Source organism: Schistocerca gregaria, chromosome 10 (genome assembly GCF_023897955.1).
Source record: "Schistocerca gregaria isolate iqSchGreg1 chromosome 10, iqSchGreg1.2, whole genome shotgun sequence".
NCBI classification, from domain to species: domain Eukaryota; kingdom Metazoa; phylum Arthropoda; class Insecta; order Orthoptera; family Acrididae; genus Schistocerca; species Schistocerca gregaria.
Window position 1 is genome coordinate 52,268,474 of NC_064929.1, and position 19,850 is coordinate 52,288,323.

Sequence of the window (19,850 nt, forward strand, 5' to 3'; positions counted from 1 at the left end):
ACTTTCCTACATAGGAGATGTCTCAAACAGTCTACGCTTTGATCGTTCCCTGGAAGACCAGTAGTAGTTTCCGATGCACATCTTCTGACATTCCGTAATGTGTGGACTATCAGAGTGTTGATGAAACACAGAAATTGCATCAGGATTGAATACAACAGTCACCACGCGCACTTTCCTCCATGGGAGTAATGGCTCAAACAGTCTGCGCTTTGATCGTTCATTGCAAGACCAGTCGTTGTGTCCGATGCACATCTTGAGGCATTCTGTAATCTGTGGACTATCTGAGTGTTGATGAAACACAGAAATTGCATCGGGATTGAATACAACAGTCACCATGCGCACTTTCCTCCATGGGAGTAATGTCTCAACATTTTACGCTTTGATCCTTCCCTGGAAGACCAGTAGTAGTTTCCGATGCACATCTGGAGGCATTCTGTAATCTGTGGACCTTCAAAGTGTTGATGAAACACAGAAAGTGCATCGGGATTGTATACAACAGGCACCATGCAGGCTTTTCTCCATGGGAGTAATGTCTCAAACAGTTTACGCTTTGATCGTTCCCTTGAAGAACTGTAGTAGTTTCCGATGCACATCTGGAGGCATTCTGTAATCTGTGGACTATCAGAGTGTTGATGTAACACAGAAATTGCATCGGGATTGAATACAACAGTCACCATGCGCAATTTCCTCCATGGGAGTAATGTCTCAAACTGTCTACGATTTGATCGTTCCCTGGAAGACCAGTAGTAGTTTCCGATGCACGTCTTGAGGCATTGTGTAATCGGTGGACCTTCAAAGTATTTATGAAACACAGAAATTGCATCGGAATACAACAGTCACCATGCGCACTTTCCTCCGTGGGAGTAATGTCTCAAACAGTCTACGCTTTGATCGTTCCCTGGAAGACCAGTAGTAGTTTCCGATGCACATCTGGAGGCATTCTGTAATCTGTGGACCTTCAAAGTGTTGATGAAACACAGAAATTGCATCGAAATTGAATACAACAGTCACCATGGGCACTTTCCTCCATGGGAGTAATGTCTCAAACAGTCTACGTTTTGATCGTTCCCTGGAAGACCTGTAGTAGTTTCCGATGCACATCTGGAGGCATTTTGTAATCTGTGGACTATCAGAGTGATGATGACACCCAGAAATTGCATCGGGATTGAATACAACAGTCACCATGTGCATTTTTCTCCATGGGAGTAATGTCTCAAACAGTTTACGCTTTGATCGTTCCCTGGAAGACCAGTCGTAGTTTCCGATGCACATCTGGGGGCATTCTGTAATTTGTGGACAATCAGAGTGTTGATGAAACACAGAAATTGCATCGGGATTGAATACAACAGTCACAATGCGCACTTACCTCCATGGGAGTAATGTCTCAAACTGTCTAACCTTTGATCGTTCCTTGGAAGACCAGTAGTAGTTTCCGATGCACATCTGGAGGCATTCTGTAATCTGTGGACTATCAGAGTGTTAATGAAACACAGAAATTGCATCGGGATTGAATAAAACAGTCACCATGTGCACTTTCCTCCATGGGAGTAATGTCTCAAACAGTTTACGCTTTGATCGTTCCCTGGAAGACCAGTAGTAGTTTCCGATGCACATCTTCTGACATTCCGTAATGTGTGGACTATCAGAGTGTTGATGAAACACAGAAATTGCATCAGGATTGAATACAACCGTCACCATGCGCACTTTGCTCCATGGGAGTAATGTCTCAAACAGTCTACGCTTTGATCGTTCATTGCAAGACCAGTAGTTGTGTCCGATGCACATCTTGAGGCATTCTGTAATCTGTGGACCTTCAAAGTGTTGATGAAACACAGAAATTGTATCGGGATTGAATACAACATCACCATGAGCAATTTCCTCCATTCGAGTAATGTCTCAAACAGTCTACTCTTCGATCGATCACTGGAAGTCAATGTAATAGTTTCCGATGCACATCTGGAGGCATTCTGTAATCTGTGGACCTTCAGAGTGTTAATGAAACACAGAAAATGCATCGGGATTGAATACAACAGTCACCATGAGCACTTTCCTCCATAGGAGTAATGTCTCAAGCAGTCTACGCTTTGATCGTTCGCTGGAAGACCAGTAGTAGTTTCCGATGCACATCTGGAGGCATTCTGTAATCTGTGGACCTTCAAAGTGTTGATGAAACACAGAAATTGCATCAGGATTGAATACAACAGCCACCTTGCGCACGTTCCTGCATGTGAGTAATGTCTCAAACAGTCTACGCTTTGATCGTTCCCTGGAAGACCAGTAGTAGTTTCCGATGCACATCAGGAGCATTTTGTAATCTGTGGACTATCAGAGTGTTGATTACACCCAGAAATTGCATCGGGATTGAATACAACAGTCACCATGTGCACTGTTCTCCATGGGAGTAATGTCTCAAACAGTTTACGCTTTGATCGTTCCCTGGAAGACCAGTCGTTGTTTCCGATGCACATCTGGGGGCATTCTATAATGTGTGGACTATCAGAGTGTTGATGAAACACAGAAATTGCATCAGGATTGAATACAACAGTGACCATGCACACTTTCCTCCATGCGAGTAATGTCTCAAACAGTCTACGGTTTGATCGTTCATTGCAAGACAAGTAGTAGTTTGCGATGCACATCTGGAGGCATTCTGTAATCTGTGGACCTTCAAAGTGTTGATGAAACACAGAAATTGCATCAGGATTGAATACAACAGTCACCACGCGCACTTTCCTCCATGGGAGTAATGGCTCAAACAGTCTACGCTTTGATCGTTCATTGCAAGACCAGTCGTTGTGTCCGATGCACATCTTGAGGCATTCTGTAATCTGTGGACTATCTGAGTGTTGATGAAACACAGAAATTGCATCGGGATTGAATACAACAGTCACCATGCGCACTTTCCTCCATGGGAGTAATGTCTCAACATTTTACGCTTTGATCCTTCCCTGGAAGACCAGTAGTAGTTTCCGATGCACATCTGGAGGCATTCTGTAATCTGTGGACCTTCAAAGTGTTGATGAAACACAGAAAGTGCATCGGGATTGTATACAACAGGCACCATGCAGGCTTTTCTCCATGGGAGTAATGTCTCAAACAGTTTACGCTTTGATCGTTCCCTTGAAGACCTGTAGTAGTTTCCGATACACATCTGGAGGCATTCTGTAATCTGTGGACTATCAGAGTGTTGATGTAACACAGAAATTGCATCGGGATTGAATACAACAGTCACCATGCGCAATTTCCTCCATGGGAGTAATGTCTCAAACTGTCTACGATTTGATCGTTCCCTGGAAGACCAGTAGTAGTTTCCGATGCACATCTTGAGGCATTGTGTAATCGGTGGACCTTCAAAGTATTTACGAAACACAGAAATTGCATCGGAATACAACAGTCACCATGCGCACTTTCCTCCGTGGGAGTAATGTCTCAAACAGTCTACGCTTTGATCGTTCCCTGGAAGACCAGTAGTAGTTTCCGATGCACATCTGGAGGCATTCTGTAATCTGTGGACCTTCAAAGTGTTGATGAAACACAGAAATTGCATCGAAATTGAATACAACAGTCACCATGGGCACTTTCCTCCGTGGGAGTAATGTCTCAAACAGTCTACGTTTTGATCGTTCCCTGGAAGACCTGTAGTAGTTTCCGATGCACATCAGGAGGCATTTTGTAATCTGTGGACTATCAGAGTGTTGATGACACCCAGAAATTGCATCGGGATTGAATACAACAGTCACCATGTGCACTTTTCTCCATGGGAGTAATGTCTCAAACAGTTTACGCTTTGATCGTTCCCTGGAAGACCAGTCGTAGTTTCCGATGCACATCTGGGGGCATTCTGTAATTTGTGGACTATCAGAGTGTTGATGAAACACAGAAATTGCATCGGGATTGAATACAACAGTCACAATGCGCACTTACCTCCATGGGAGTAATGTCTCAAACTGTCTAACCTTTGATCGTTCCTTGGAAGACCAGTAGTAGTTTCCGATGCACATCTGGAGGCATTCTGTAATCTGTGGACTATCAGAGTGTTAATGAAACACAGAAATTGCATCGGGATTGAATACAACAGTCACCATGTGCACTTTCCTCCATGGGAGTAATGTCTCAAACAGTTTACGCTTTGATCGTTCCCTGGAAGACCAGTAGTAGTTTCCGATGCACATCTTCTGACATTCCGTAATGTGTGGACTATCAGAGTGTTGATGAAACACAGAAATTGCATCAGGATTGAATACAACCGTCACCATGCGCACTTTGCTCCATGGGAGTAATGTCTCAAACAGTCTACGCTTTGATCGTTCATTGCAAGACCAGTAGTTGTGTCCGATGCACATCTTGAGGCATTCTGTAATCTGTGGACCTTCAAAGTGTTGATGAAACACAGAAATTGTATCGGGATTGAATACAACATCACCATGAGCAATTTCCTCCATTCGAGTAATGTCTCAAACAGTCTACTCTTCGGTCGATCCCTGGAAGTCAATGTAATAGTTTCCGATGCACATCTGGAGGCATTCTGTAATCTGTGGACCTTCAGAGTGTTAATGAAACACAGAAACTGCATCGGGATTGAATACAACAGTCACCATGAGCACTTTCCTCCATAGGAGTAATGTCTCAAGCAGTCTACGCTTTGATCGTTCGCTGGAAGACCAGTAGTAGTTTCCGATGCACATCTGGAGGCATTCTGTAATCTGTGGACCTTCAAAGTGTTGATGAAACACAGATATTGCATCAGGATTGAATACAACAGCCACCTTGCGCACGTTCCTGCATGTGAGTAATGTCTCATACAGTCTACGCTTTGACCGTTCCCTGGAAGACCAGTAGTAGTTTCCGATGCACATCAGGAGCATTTTGTAATCTGTGGACTATCAGAGTGTTGATTACACCCAGAAATTGCATCGGGATTGAATACAACAGTCACCATGTGCACTGTTCTCCATGGGAGTAATGTCTCAAACAGTTTACGCTTTGATCGTTCCCTGGAAGACCAGCCGTTGTTTCCGATGCACATCTGGGTGCATTCTATAATGTGTGGACTATCAGAGTGTTGATGAAACACAGAAATTGCATCAGGATTGAATACAACAGTGACCATGCACACTTTCCTCCATGCGAGTAATGTCTCAAACAGTCTACGGTTTGATCGTTTATTGCAAGACAAGTAGTAGTTTGCGATGCACATCTGGAGGCATTCTGTAATCTGTGGACCTTCAAAGTGTTGATGAAACACAGAAATTGCCTCGGGATTGAATACAACAGTCATCATTCGCATTTTCCTCCATGGGAGTAATGTCTCAAACTGTCTACGTTTTGATCGTTCCCTGGAACACCAGTAGTAGATTCCGATGCACATCTGGAGGCATTCTGTAATCTGTGGACCTTCAAAGTGTTGATGAAACACAGAAAGTGCGTCGGGATTGTATACAACAGGCAACATGCAGGCTTTTCTCCATGGGAGTAATGTCTCAAACAGTTTACGCTTTGATCGTTCCCTTGAAGACCAGTAGAAGTTTCCGATGCACATCTGGAGGCATTCTGTAATCTGTGGACTATCAGAGTGTTGATGTAACACAGATATAGCCTCGGGATTGAATACAACAGTCACCATGCGCAATTTCCTCCATGGGAGTAATGTCTCAAACAGTCTACTCTTTGATCGTTCCCTGGAAGTCAGTGTAATAGTTTCCGATGCACATCTGGAGGCATTCTGTAATCTGTGAATTATCTGAGTGTTGATGAAACACAGAAACAGCATCGGGATTGAATACAACAGTCACCATGAGCACTTTCCTCCATAGGAGAAGTCTCAAACAGTCTACGCTTTGATCGTTCCCTGGAAGACCAGTAGTATTTTCCGATGCACATCTGGAGGCACTCTGTAATCTGTGGATCTTCAAAGTGTTGATGAAACACAGAAATTGCCTCGGGATTGAATACAACAGTCACCATGTGCACTTTCCTCCATGGGAGTAATGTCTCAAACAGTTTTCGTTTTGATCGTTCCCTGGAAGACCAGTAGTAGTTTCCGATGCACATCTTCTGACATTCCGTAATGTGTGGACTATCAGAGTGTTGATGAAACACAGAAATTGCATCAGGATTGAATACAACAGTGACCACGCGCACTTTCCTCCATGGGAGTAATGGCTCAAACAGTCTACGCTTTGATCGTTCATTGCAAGACCAGTCGTTGTGTTCGATGCACATCTTGAGGCATTCTGTAATCTGTGGACCTTCAAAGTGTTGATGAAACACAGAAAGTGCATCGGGATTGTATACAACAGGCACCATGCAGGCTTTTCTCCATGGGAGTAATGTCTCAAACAGTTTACGCTTTGATCGTTCCCTTGAAGACCAGTAGTAGTATCCGATGCACATCTGGAGACATTCTGTAATCTGTGGACTATCAGAGTGTTGATGTAACACAGAAATTGCATCGGGATTGAATACAACAGTCACCATGCGCAATTTCCTCCATGGGAGTAATGTCTCAAACTGTCTACGATTTGATCGTTCCCTGGAAGACCAGTAGTAGTTTCCGATTCACATCTTGAGGCATTGTGTAATCGGTGGACCTTCAAAGTATATATGAAACACAGAAATTGCATCGGAATACAACAGTCACCATGCGCACTTTCCTCCGTGGGAGTAAAGTCTCAAACAGTCTACGCTTTGATCGTTCCCTGGAAGACCAGTAGTAGTTTCCGATGCACATCTGGAGGCATTCTGTAATCTGTGGACCTTCAAAGTGTTGATGAAACACAGAAATTGCATCGAGATTGAATACAACAGTCACCATGGGCACTTTCCTCCATGGGAGTAATGTCTCAAACAGTCTACGTTTTGATCGTTCCCTGGAAGACCTGTAGTAGTTTCCGATGCACATCAGGATGCATTTTGTAATCTGTGGACTATCAGAGTGTTGATGACACCCAGAAATTGCATCGGGAATGAATACAACAGTCACCATGTGCACTTTTCTCCATGGGAGTAATGTCTCAAACAGTTTACGCTTTGATCGTTCCCTGGAAGACCAGTCGTAGTTTCCGATGCACATCTGGGGGCATTCTATAATGTGTGGACTATCGGAGTGTTGATGAAACACAGAAATTGCATCAGGATTGAATACAACAGTGACCACGCGCACTTTCCTGCATGGGGTAATGTCTCAAACAGTTTACGCTTTGATCGTTCCTGCAAGACCAGTAGTAGTTTCCGATGCACATCTGGAGGCATTATGTAATCTGTGGACCTTCAAAGTGTTGATGAAACACAGAAATTGCCTCGGGATTGAATACAACAGTCATCATTCGCATTTTCCTCCATGGAAGTAATGTCTCAAACTGTCTACGTTTTTATCGTTCCCTGGAACACCAGTAGTAGTTTCCGATGCACATCTGGAGGCATTCTGTAATCTGTGGACCTTGAAAGTGTTGATGAAGCACAGAAAGTGCATCGGGATTATGTACAACAGGCACCATGCAGGCTTTTCTCCATAGGAGTAATGTCTCAAACAGTTTACGTTTTGATCGCTCCCTTGAAGACCAGTAGTAGTTTCCGATGCACATCTAGAGGCATTCTGTAATCTGTGGACTATCAGAGTGTTGATGTAACACAGAAATTGCATCGGGATTGAATACAACATTCACCATGCGCAATTTCCTCCATGGGACTAATGTCTCAAACAGTCTACTCTTTGATCGTTCCCTGGAAATCAATGTAATAGTTTCCGATGCAAATCTGGAGGCATTCTGTAATCTGTGGACCTTCAGAGTGTTGTTGAAACACAGAGACTGCATCGGGATTGAATACAACAGTCACCATGAGCACTTTCCTCCATAGGAGTAATGTCTCAAGCAGTGTACGCTTTGATCGTTCCCTGGAAGACCAGTAGTAGTTTCCGATGCACATCTGGAGGCATTCTGTAATCTGTGGACCTTCAAAGTGTTGATGAAACACATAAATTGCATCGGGATTGAATACAACAGCCACCTTGCGCACGTTCCTGCACGTGAGTAATGTCTCAAACAGTCTACGCTTTGATCGTTCCCTGGAAGACCAGTAGTAGTTTCCGATGCACATCTGGAGGCATTCTGTAATCTGTGGACCTTCAAAGTGTTGATGAAACACAGAAATTGCATCGAAATTGAATACAACAGTCACCATGCGCACTTTCCTCCATGGGAGTAATGTCTCAAACAGTCTACGTTTTGATCGTTCCCTTGAAGACCTGTAGTAGTTTCCGATGCACATCAGGAGGCATTTTGTAATCTATGGACTATCAGAGTGTTGATGACACCCAGAAATTGCATCGGGATTGAATACAACAGTCACCATGTACACTTTTCTCCATGGGAGTAATGTCTCAAACAGTTTACGCTTTGATCGTTCCCTGGAAGACCAGTCGTAGTTTCCGATGCACATCTGGGGGCATTCTATAATGTGCGGACTATCGGAGTGTTGATGAAACACAGAAATTGCATCAGGATTGAATACAACAGTGACCATGCGCACTTTCCTGCATGGGGTAATGTCTCAAACAGTTTACGCTTTGATCGTTCCTGCAAGACCAGTAGTAGTTTCCGATGCACATCTGGAGGCATTATGTAATCTGTGGACCTTCAAAGTGTTGATGAAACACATAAATTGCATCGGGATTGAATACAACAGCCACCTTGCGCACGTTCCTGCACGTGAGTAATGTCTCAAACAGTCTACGTTTTGATCGTTCCCTGGAAGACCTGTAGTAGTTTCTGATGCACATCAGGAGGCATTTTGTAATCTGTTTACTGTAAGAGTGTTGATGACACCCAGAAATTGCATCGGGATTGAATACAACAGTCATCATTCTCATTTTCCTCCATGGGAGTAATGTCTCATACAGTCTACGTTTTGATCGTTCCCTGGAACACCAGTAGTAGTCTCCGATGCACATCTGGAGGCATTCTCTAATCTGTGGACCTTCAAAGTGTTGATGAAACACAGAAAGTGCATCGGGATTATATACAACAGGCACCATGCAGGCTTTTCTCCATGGGAGTAATGTCTCAAACAGTTTACGCTTTGATCGTTCCCTTGAAGACCAGTAGTAGTTTCCGATTCACATCTGGAGGAATTCTGTAATCTGTGGACTATCAGAGTGTTGATGTAACACAGAAATTGCATCGGGATTGAATACAACAGTCACAGTGCGCAATTTCCTCCATGGGAGTAATGTCTCAAACAGTCTACGCTTTGATAGTTCCCTGGAAGTCAATGTAATAGTTTCCGATGCACATCTGGAGGCATTCTGTAATCTGTGAACTATCTGAATGTTGATGAAACACAGAAACTGCATCGGGATTGAATACAACAGTCACCATGAACACTTTCCTCCATAGGAGTAATGTCTCAAACAGCCTACGCTTTGATCGTTCCCTGGAAGACCAGTAGTAGTTTCCGATGCACATCTGGAGGCATTCTGTAATCTGTGGATCTTCAAAGTGTTGATGAAACACAGAAATTGCATCGGTAAGGAATACAACAGTCACCATGCGCACTTTCCTCCATCGGAGTAATGTCTCAAACTGTCTACGATTTGATCGTTCCCTGGAAGACCAGTAGTAGTTTCCGATGCACATCTGGAGGCATTCTGTAACCTGTCGACCTTCAAAGTGTTGATGAAACACAGAAATTGCATCGGCATTGAATACAACACCCACCTTGCGCACTTTCCTCCATGTGAGTAATGTCTCAAACAGTTTACGCTTTGATCGTTCCCTGGAAGACCAGTAGTAGTTTCCAATGCACATCTGGAGGCATTCTGTAATCTGTGGACCTTCAAAGTGTTGATGAAACACAGAAATTGCATCGCGATTGAATACAACAGTCACCATTCGCACTTTCCTCCATGGGAGTAATGTCTCAAACAGTCTACTCTTTGATCGTTCCCTGGAAGTCAATGTAATAGTTTCCGATGCACATCTGGAGGCATTCTGAAATCTGTGGACCTTCAGAGTGTTGATGAAACACAGAGACTGCATCGGGATTGAATACAACAGTCACCATGAGCACTTTCCTCCATAGGAGTAATGTCTCAAGCAGTCTACGCTTTGATCGTTCCCTGGAAGACCAGTAGTAGTTTCCGATGCACATCTGGAGGCATTCTGTAATCTGTGGACCTTCAAAGTGTTGATGAAACACAGAAATTGCATCGAGATTGAATACAACAGTCACCATGCGCACTTTCCTCCATGGGAGTAATGTCTCAAACAGTCTACGTTTTCATCGTTCCATGGAAGACCTGTAGTAGTTTCCGATGCACATCAGGAGGCATTTTGTAACCTGTGGACTATCAGAGTGTTGATGACACCCAGAAATTGCATCGGGATTGAATACAACAGTCACCATGTGCTCTTTTCTCCATGGGAGTAATGTCTCAAACAGTTTACGATTTGATCGTTCCCTGGAATACCAGTCGTAGTTTCCGATGCACATCTGGGGGCATTCTATAATGTGTGGACTATCAGAGTCTTGAAGAAACACAGAAATTGCATCAGCATTGAATACAACAGTGACCATGCGCACTTTCCTCCATGGGAGTAATGTCTCAAACAGTCTACGGTTTGATCGTTCCTGCAAGACCAGTAGTAGTTTCCGATGCAAATCTGGAAGCATTCAGTAATCTGTGGACCTTCAAAGTGTTGATGAAACACAGAAATTGCCTCGGGATTGAATACAACAGTCATCATTCGCATTTTCCTCCATTGGAGTAATGTCTCAAACTGTCTACGTCTTTATCGTTCCCTGGAACACCAGTAGTAGTTTCCGATGCACATCTGGAGGCATTCTGTAATCTGTGGACCTTCAAAGTGTTGATGAAACACAGAAATTGCATCGAGATTGAATACAACAGTCACCATGCGCACTTTCCTCCATGGGAGTAATGTCTCAAACCGTCTACGTTTTGATCGTTCCCTGGAAGACCTGTAGTAGTTTCCGATGCACATCAGGAGGCATTTTGTAACCTGTGGACTATCAGAGTGTTGATGACACCCAGAAATTGCATCGGGATTGAATACAACAGTCACCATGTGCTCTTTTCTCCATGGGAGTAATGTCTCAAACAGTTTACGATTTGATCGTTCCCTGGAAGACCAGTCGTAGTTTCCGATGCACATCTGGGGTCATTCTATAATGTGTGGACTATCAGAGTCTTGAAGAAACACAGAAATTGCATCAGCATTGAATACAACAGTGACCATGCGCACTTTCCTCCATGGGAGTAATGTCTCAAACAGTCTACGGTTTGATCGTTCCTGCAAGACCAGTAGTAGTTTCCGATGCAAATCTGGAGGCATTCAGTAATCTGTGGACCTTCAAAGTGTTGATGAAACACAGAAATTGCCTCGGGATTGAATACAACAGTCATCATTCGCATTTTCCTCCATGGGAGTAATGTCTCAAACTGTCTACGTTTTTATCGTTCCCTGGAACACCAGTAGTAGTTTCCGATGCACATCTGGAGGCATTCTGTAATCTGTGGACCTTCAAACTGTTGATGAAACACATAAATTGCATCGGGATTGAATACAACAGCCACCTTGCGCACGTTCTTGCACGTGAGTAATGTCTCAAACAGTCTACGATTTGATCGTTCCCTGGAAGACCTGTAATAGTTTCTGATGCACATCAGGAGGCATTTTGTAATCTGTTTACTATCAGAGTGTTGATGACACCCAGAAATTGCATCGGGATTGAATACAACAGTCATCATTCGCATTTTCCTCCATGGGAGTAATGTCTCATACTGTCTACGTTTTGATCGTTCCCTGGAACACCAGTAGTAGTTTCCGATGCACATCTGGAGGCATTCTGTAATCTGTGGACCTTCAAAGTGTTGATGAAACACAGAGAGTGCATCGGGATAATATACAACAGGCACCATTCAGGCTTTTCTCCATGGGAGTAATGTTTCAAACAGTTTACGCTTTGATCGTTCCCTTGAAGACCAGTAGTAGTTTCCGATGCACATCTGGAGGCATTCTGTAATCTGTGGACTGTCAGAGTGTTGATGTAACACAGAAATTGCATCGGGATTATATACAACAGTCACAGTGCGCAATTTCCTCCATGGGAGTAATGTCTCAAACAGTCTACGCTTTGATCGTTCCCTGGAAGTCAATGTAATAGTTTCCGATGCACATCTGGAGGCATTCTGTAATCTGTGGATCTTCAAAGTGTTGATGAAACACAGAAATTGCATCGGCATTGAATACAACAGTCTCCATGCCCACTTTCCTCCATGGGAGTAATGTCGCAAACAGTCTACGCTTTGATCATTCCCTGGAAGAACAGTAGTAGTTTCCGATGCACATCTGGAGACATTTTGTAATCTGTGGACCTTCAAAGTGTTGATGAAACACAGAAATTGCATCGGGATGGAATACAACAGTCACCATGCGCACTGTCCTCCGTGGGAGTAATGTCTCAAACTGTCTACGCTTTGATCGTAACCTGGAAGACTAGTAGTAGTTTCCGATGCACATCTTGATGCATTCTGTAATCTGTGTACTTTCAAAGTGTTGATGAAACACAGAAATTGCATCAGGATTGAATACAACAGCCACAATGCGCACTTTCCTCCATGGGAAAAATGTCTCAAACAGTCTACGCTTTGATCGCATTGCAAGACCAGTAACAGTTTCCGATGCACATCTGGAGGCATTCTGTAATCTGTGGACCTTCCAAGTGTTGATGAAACACAGAGATTGCATCGTGATTGAATACACAGTCACCATGCGCACTACCCTCCATTGAGTAATGTCTCAAACAGTCTACGCTTTGATCGTTCCCTGGAAGACCAGTAATAGTTTCCGATGCACATCTGGAGGCATCCTGTAATCTGTGGACTATCTGAGTGTTGATGAAACACAGAAATTGCATCAGGATTGAATACAACAGTAACCATGAGCACTTTCCTCCATGGGAGTAATGTCTCAAACAGTCTATGCTTTGATGGTTCCCTGGAAGACCAGTAGTGGTTTCCGATTCTCATCTGGAGGGATTCTGTAATTTGTGGATTATCAGAGTGTTGTTGAAACACAGAAACTGCATCGGGATTGAAAATAAGAGTCACCATGAGCACTTTCCTCCATAGGAGTAATGTCTCAAGCAGTCTACGCTTTGATCGTTCCCTGGATGACCAGTAGTAGTTTCCGATGCACATCTGGAGGCATTCTGTGATCTGTGGACCTTCAGAGTGTTGATGAAACCCAGAAACTACATCGGGATTGAATACAACAGTCACCATGAGCACTTTGCTCCATAGGAGTAATGTCTAAAGCAGTCTACGTTTGGATCGTTCCCTGGAAGACCTGTAGTAATTTCCGATGCACATCAGGAGGCATTTTGTAATCTGTGGACTATCAGAGTGTTGATGACACCCAGAAATTGCATCGGGATTGAATACAACAGTCACCATGTGCACTTTTCTCCATGGGAGTAATGTCTCAAACAGTTTACGCTTTGATCGTTCCCTGGAAGACCAGTCGTAGCTCCGATGCACATCTGGGGGCATTCTATAATGTGTGGACTATCAGAGTGTTGATGAAACACAGAAATTGCTTCAGGATTGAATACAACAGTGACCATGCGTACTTTCCTCCATGGGAGTAATGTCTCAAACAGTCTACGGTTTGATCGTTCCCTGCAAGACCAGTAGTAGTTGCCGATGCACATCTGGAGGCATTCTGTAATCTGTTAACCTTCAAAGTGTTGATGAAACACAGAAATTGCCTCGGGATTGAATACAACAGTCATCATTCGCATTTTCCTCCATGGGAGTAATGGATCAAACTGTCTACGTTTTGATCGTCCCCTGGAACACCAGTAGTAGTTTCCGATGCACATCTGGAGGCATTCTGTAATCTGTGGACCTTCAAAGTGTTGATGAAACACAGAAAGTGCATCGGGATTGTATACAACAGACACCATGCAGGCTTTTCTCCATGGGAGTAATGTCTCAAACAGTTTACGCTTTGATCGTTCCCTTGAAGATCAGTAGTAGTTTCCGATGCACATCTAGAGGCATTCTGTAATCTGTGGACTATCAGAGTGATGATGTAACACAGATATTGCATCGGGATTGAATACAACAGTCACCATGCGCAATTTCCCCCATGTGAGTAATGTCTCAAACAGTCTACACCTTGATCGTTCCCTGGAAGTCAATGTAATAGTTTCCGATGCACATCTGGAGGCATTCAGTAATCTGTGAACTATGTGAGTGTTGATGAAACACTGAAACTGCATCGGGATTGAATACAACAGTCACTATGAGCACTTTCCTCCATAGGATTAATGACTCAAACAGTCAACGCTTTGATCGTTCCCTGGAAGACCTGTAGTAGTTTCCGATGCACATCTGGAGGCATTCTATAATATGTGGATCTTCAAAGTGTTGATGAAACACAGAAATTGCATCGGTATGGAATACAACAGTCACCATGCGCACTTTCCTCCATGGAAGTAATGTCTCAAACTGTCTAAGATTTGATCGTTCCCTGGAAGACCAGTAGTAGTTTCCGATGCACATCTGGAGGCATTCTGTAACCTGTCGACCTTCAAAGTGTAGATGAAACACAGACATTGCATCGGGATTGAATACAACAGCCACCTTGCACACTTTCCTCCATGTGAGTAATGTCTCAAACAGTCTACGCTTTGATCGTTCCCTGGAAGACCAGTAGTAGTTTCCGATGCACATCTGGAGGCATTCTGTAATCTGTGGTCTATCAGAGTGTTGATGTAACACAGAAATTGCATCGGGATTGAATTCAACAGTCACCATGTGCACTTTCCTTCATGGGAGTAATGTCTCAAACAGTCTACGCTTTGATCGTTCCCTGGAAGACCAGTAGTAGTTTCCGATGCACATCTTTGGGCATTCTATAATGTGTGGACTATCAGAGTGTTGATGAAACCCAGAAATTGCACCAGGATTGAATACAAGTCACCATGCGCACTTTCCTCCATGGGAGTAATGTCTCAAACTGTCTACGATTTGATCGTTCCCTGGAACACAAGTAGTAGTTTCCGATGCACATATGGAGGCATTCTGTAATCTGTGGACCTTCAAAGTGTTGATGAAACACAGAAAGTGCATCGGGATTGTATACAACAGGCACCATGCAGGCTTTTCTCCATGGGAGTAATGTCTCAAACGGTTTACGCTTTGATCGTTCCCTTGAAGACCAGTAGTAGTTTCCGATGCACATGTGGAGGCATTCTGTAATCTGTGGACTATCAGAGAGTTGATGAAACACAGAAATTGCATCGGGATTGAATACAACAGTCACCATGCCCACTTTCCTCCATGGGAGTAATTTCGCAAACAGTCTACGATTTGCTAGTTCCCTGGAAGACCAGTAGTAGTTTCCGATGCACATCTGGAGGCATTCTGTAATCTGTGGACTATATGAGTCTTGATGAAACACAGAAATTGCATCGGGATTGAATACAACAGTCACAATGCGCACTTTCCTCCATTGGTGTAATGTCTCAAAGAGTTTACGCTTTGATCGTTCCCTGGAAGACCAGTAGTAGTTTCCGATGCACATCTGGAGGCATTCTATAATCTGTGGATCTTCAAAGTGTTGATGAAACACAGAAATTGCTTCGGTATGGAATACAACAGTCACCATGCGCACTTTGCTCCATGGAAGTAATGTCTCAAACTGTCTAAGATTTGATCGTTCCCTGGAAGACCAGTAGTAGTTTCCGATGCACATCTGGAAGCATTCTGTAACCTGTCGACCTTCAAAGTGTTGATGAAACACAGAAATTGCATCGGGATTGAATACAACAGCCACCTTGCACACTTTCCTCCATGTGAGTAATGTCTCAAACAGTCTACGCTTTGATCGTTCCCTGGAAGACCAGTAGATGTTTCCGATGCACATCTGGAGGCATTCTGTAATCTGTGGTCTATCAGAGTGTTGATGTAACACAGAAATTGCATCGGGATTGAATTCAACAGTCACCATGTGCACTTTCCTTCATGGGAGTAATGTCTCAAACAGTCTACGCTTTAATCGTTCCCTGGAAGACCAGTAGTAGTTTCCGATGCACATCTTTGGGCATTCTATAATGTGTGGACTATCAGAGTGTTGATGAAACCTAGAAATTGCACCAGGATTGAATACAACAGTCACCATGCGCACTTTCCTCCATGGGAGTAATGTCTCAAACTGTCTACGATTTGATCGTTCTCTGGAACACCAGTAGTAGTTTCCGATGCACATATGGAGGCATTCTGTAATCTGTGGACCTTCAAAGTGTTGATGAAACACAGAAAGTGCATCGGGATTGAATACAACAGGCACCATGCAGGCTTTTCTCCATGGGAGTAATGTCTCAAACAGTTTACGCTTTGATCGTTCCCTTGAAGACCAGTAGCAGTTTCCCATGCACATCTGGAGGCATTCTGTAATCTGTGGACTATCAGAGTGTTGATGAAACACAGAAATTGCATCGGGATTAAATACAACAGTCACCATGCCGACTTTCCTCCATGGGAGTAATTTCGCAAACAGTCTACGATTTGATAGTTCCCTGGAAGACCAGTAGTAGTTTCCGATGCACATCTGGAGGCATTCTGTAATCTGTGGACTATATGAGTCTTGATGAAACACAGAAATTGCATCGGGATTGAATACAACAGTCACAATTCGCACTTTCCTCCATGGGAGTAAAGTCTCAAACAGTCTACGCTTTGATCGTTCATTGCAAGAACAGTAGTAGTTTAAGATGCACATCTGGAGGCATTCTGTAATCTGTGGACCTTCAAAGTGTTGATGAAATACAGAAATTGCATCGGGATTGAATACAACAGTAACCATGCGCACTAGCCTCCATGTGAGTAATGTCCCAAAAAGTCTACGCTTTGATCGTTCATTGCAAGACCAGTAGTAGTTTCCGATGCACATCTTCTGACATTCTGTAATGTGTGGAATATCAGAGTGTTGATGAAACACAGAAATTGCATCAGGATTGAATACAACAGTGACCATGCGCACTTTCCTCCATGGGAGTAATGTCTCAAACAGTCTACGCTTTGATCGTTCATTGCAAGACCAGTAGTAGTTTCCGATGCACATCTGGAGGCATTCTGTAATCTGTGGACCTTCAAAGTGTTGATGAAACACAGAAATTGCATCGCGATTGAATACTACAGTCACCATGCGCACTACCCTCCATGTGAGTAATGTCTCAAACAGTCTACGCTTTGATCGTTCCCTGGAAGACCAGTAGTAGTTTCCGATGCACATCTGGAGGCATTCTGTAATCTGTGGACTATCAGAGTCTTGATGAAACACAGAAATTGCATCAGGATTGAATACAACAGTCACCATGCGCACTTTCCTCCATGGGAGTAATGTCTCAAACTGTCTACGCTTTGATCCTTCCCTGGAAGACCAGTAGTAGTTTCTGATGCACATCTGGAGGCATTCTGTAATGTGTGGACTATCAGAGTCTTGATGAAACACAGAAATTGCATCTGGATTGAATACAACAGTCACCATGCGCACTTTCCTCCATGGGAGTAATGACTCAAACAGTTTACGCTTTGATCGTTCCCTGGAAGACCAGTAGTAGTTTCCGATGCACATCTTCTGACATTCTGTAATGTGTGGACTATCAGAGTTTTGATGAAACACAGAAATTGCATCAGGATTGAATACAACAGTCACCATGCGCACTTTCCACCATGGGAGTAATGTCTCAAACAGTTTACGCTTTGATCGTTCCCTGGAAGACCAGTAGTAGTTTCCGATGCACATCTGTGGGCATTCTGTTATGTGTGGACTATCAGAGTGTTGATGAAACACAGAAATTGCATCGGCATTGAATAGAACAGTCACCATGCGCACTTTCCTCCATGGGAGTAAAGTCTCAAACAGTCTACGCTTTGATCGTTCATTGCAAGAACAGTAGTAGTTTAAGATGCACATCTGGAGGCATTCTGTAATCTGTGGTCTATCAGAGTGTTGATGTAACACAGAAATTGCATCGGGATTGAATACAACAGTCAACATGTGCACTTTCCTTCATGGGAGTAATGTCTCAAACAGTCTACGCTTTGATCGTTCCCTGGAAGACCAGTAGCAGTTTCCGATGCACATCTGGAGGCATTCTGTAATCTGTGGACTATCAGAGTGTTGATGAAACACAGAAATTGAATCTGGATTGAATACAACAGCCACCTAGCTCACTTTCCTCCATGGGAGTAATGTCTCAAACAGTTTACGCTTTGATCGTTCCCTGAAAGACCAGTAGTAGTTTCCGATGCACATCTTCTGACATTCTGTAATGTGTGGACTATCAGAGTGTTGATGAAACACAGAAATTGCATCAGGATTGAATACAACAGTCACCATGCGCACTTTCCACCATGGGAGTAATGTCTCAAACAGTTTACGCTTTGATCGTTCCCTGGAAGACCAGTAGTAGTTTCCGATGCACATCTGTGGGCATTCTGTAATGTGTGGACTATCCGAGTGTTGACGAAACACAGAAATTGCATCGGCATTGAATAGAACAGTCACCATGCGCACTTTCCTCCATGGGAGTAATGTCTCAAACAGTCTACGCTTTGATCGTTCATTGAAAGACCAGTAGTAGTTTCCGATGCACATCTGGAGGCATTCTGTAATCTGTGGACCTTCAAAGTGTTGATGAAACACAGAAATTGCATCGCGATTGAATACAACAGTCACCATGCGCACTACCCTCCATGTGAGTAATGTCTCAAACAGTCTACGCTTTGATCGTTCCCTGGAAGACCAGTAGTAGTTTCCGATGCACATCTGGAGGCATTCTGTAATCTGTGGACTATCAGAGTCTTGATGAAACACAGAAATTGCATCAGGATTGAATACAACAGTCACCATGCGCACTTTCCTCCATGGGAGTAATGTCTCAAACTGTCTACGCTTTGATCGTTCCCTAGAAGACCAGTAGTAGTTTCCGATGCACATCTGGAGGCATTCTGTAATCTGTGGACTATCAGAGTGTTGATGAAACACAGAAATTGCATCTGGATTGAATACAACAGTCACCATGCGCACTTTCCTCCATGGGAGTAATGTCTCAAACAGTTTACGCTTTGATCGTTCCCTGGAAGACCAGTAGTAGTTTCCGATGCACATCATCTGACATTCTGTAATGTGTGGAATATCAGAGTGTTGATGAAACACAGAAATTGCATCAGGATTGAATACAACAGTCACCATGCGCACTTTCCACCATGGAAGTAATGTCTCAAACAGTTTACGCTTTGAACGTTCCCTGGAAGACCAGTAGTAGTTTCCGAAGCACATCTGTGGGCATTCTGTAATGGGTGGACTATCAGAGTGTTGATGAAACACAGAAATTGCATCGGCATTGAATAGAACAGTCACCATGCGCACTTTCCTCCATGGGAGTAATGTCTCAGACAGTCTACGCTTTGATCGTTCATTGAAAGACCAGTAGTAGTTTCCGATGCACATCTGGAGGCATTCTGTAATCTGTGGACCTTCAAAGTGTTGATGAAATACAGAAATTGCATCGCGATTGAATACAACAGTAACCATGCGCACTACCCTCCATGTGAGTAATGTCTCAAACAGTCTACGCTTTGATCGTTCCCTGGAAGACCAGTAGTAGTTTCCGATGCACATCTGGAGGCATTCTGTAATCTGTGGACTATCAGAGTCTTGATGAAACACAGAAATTGCATCGGGATTGAACACAACAGTCACCATGCGCACTTTCCTCCATGGGTGTAATGTCTCAAACAGTTTACGCTTTGA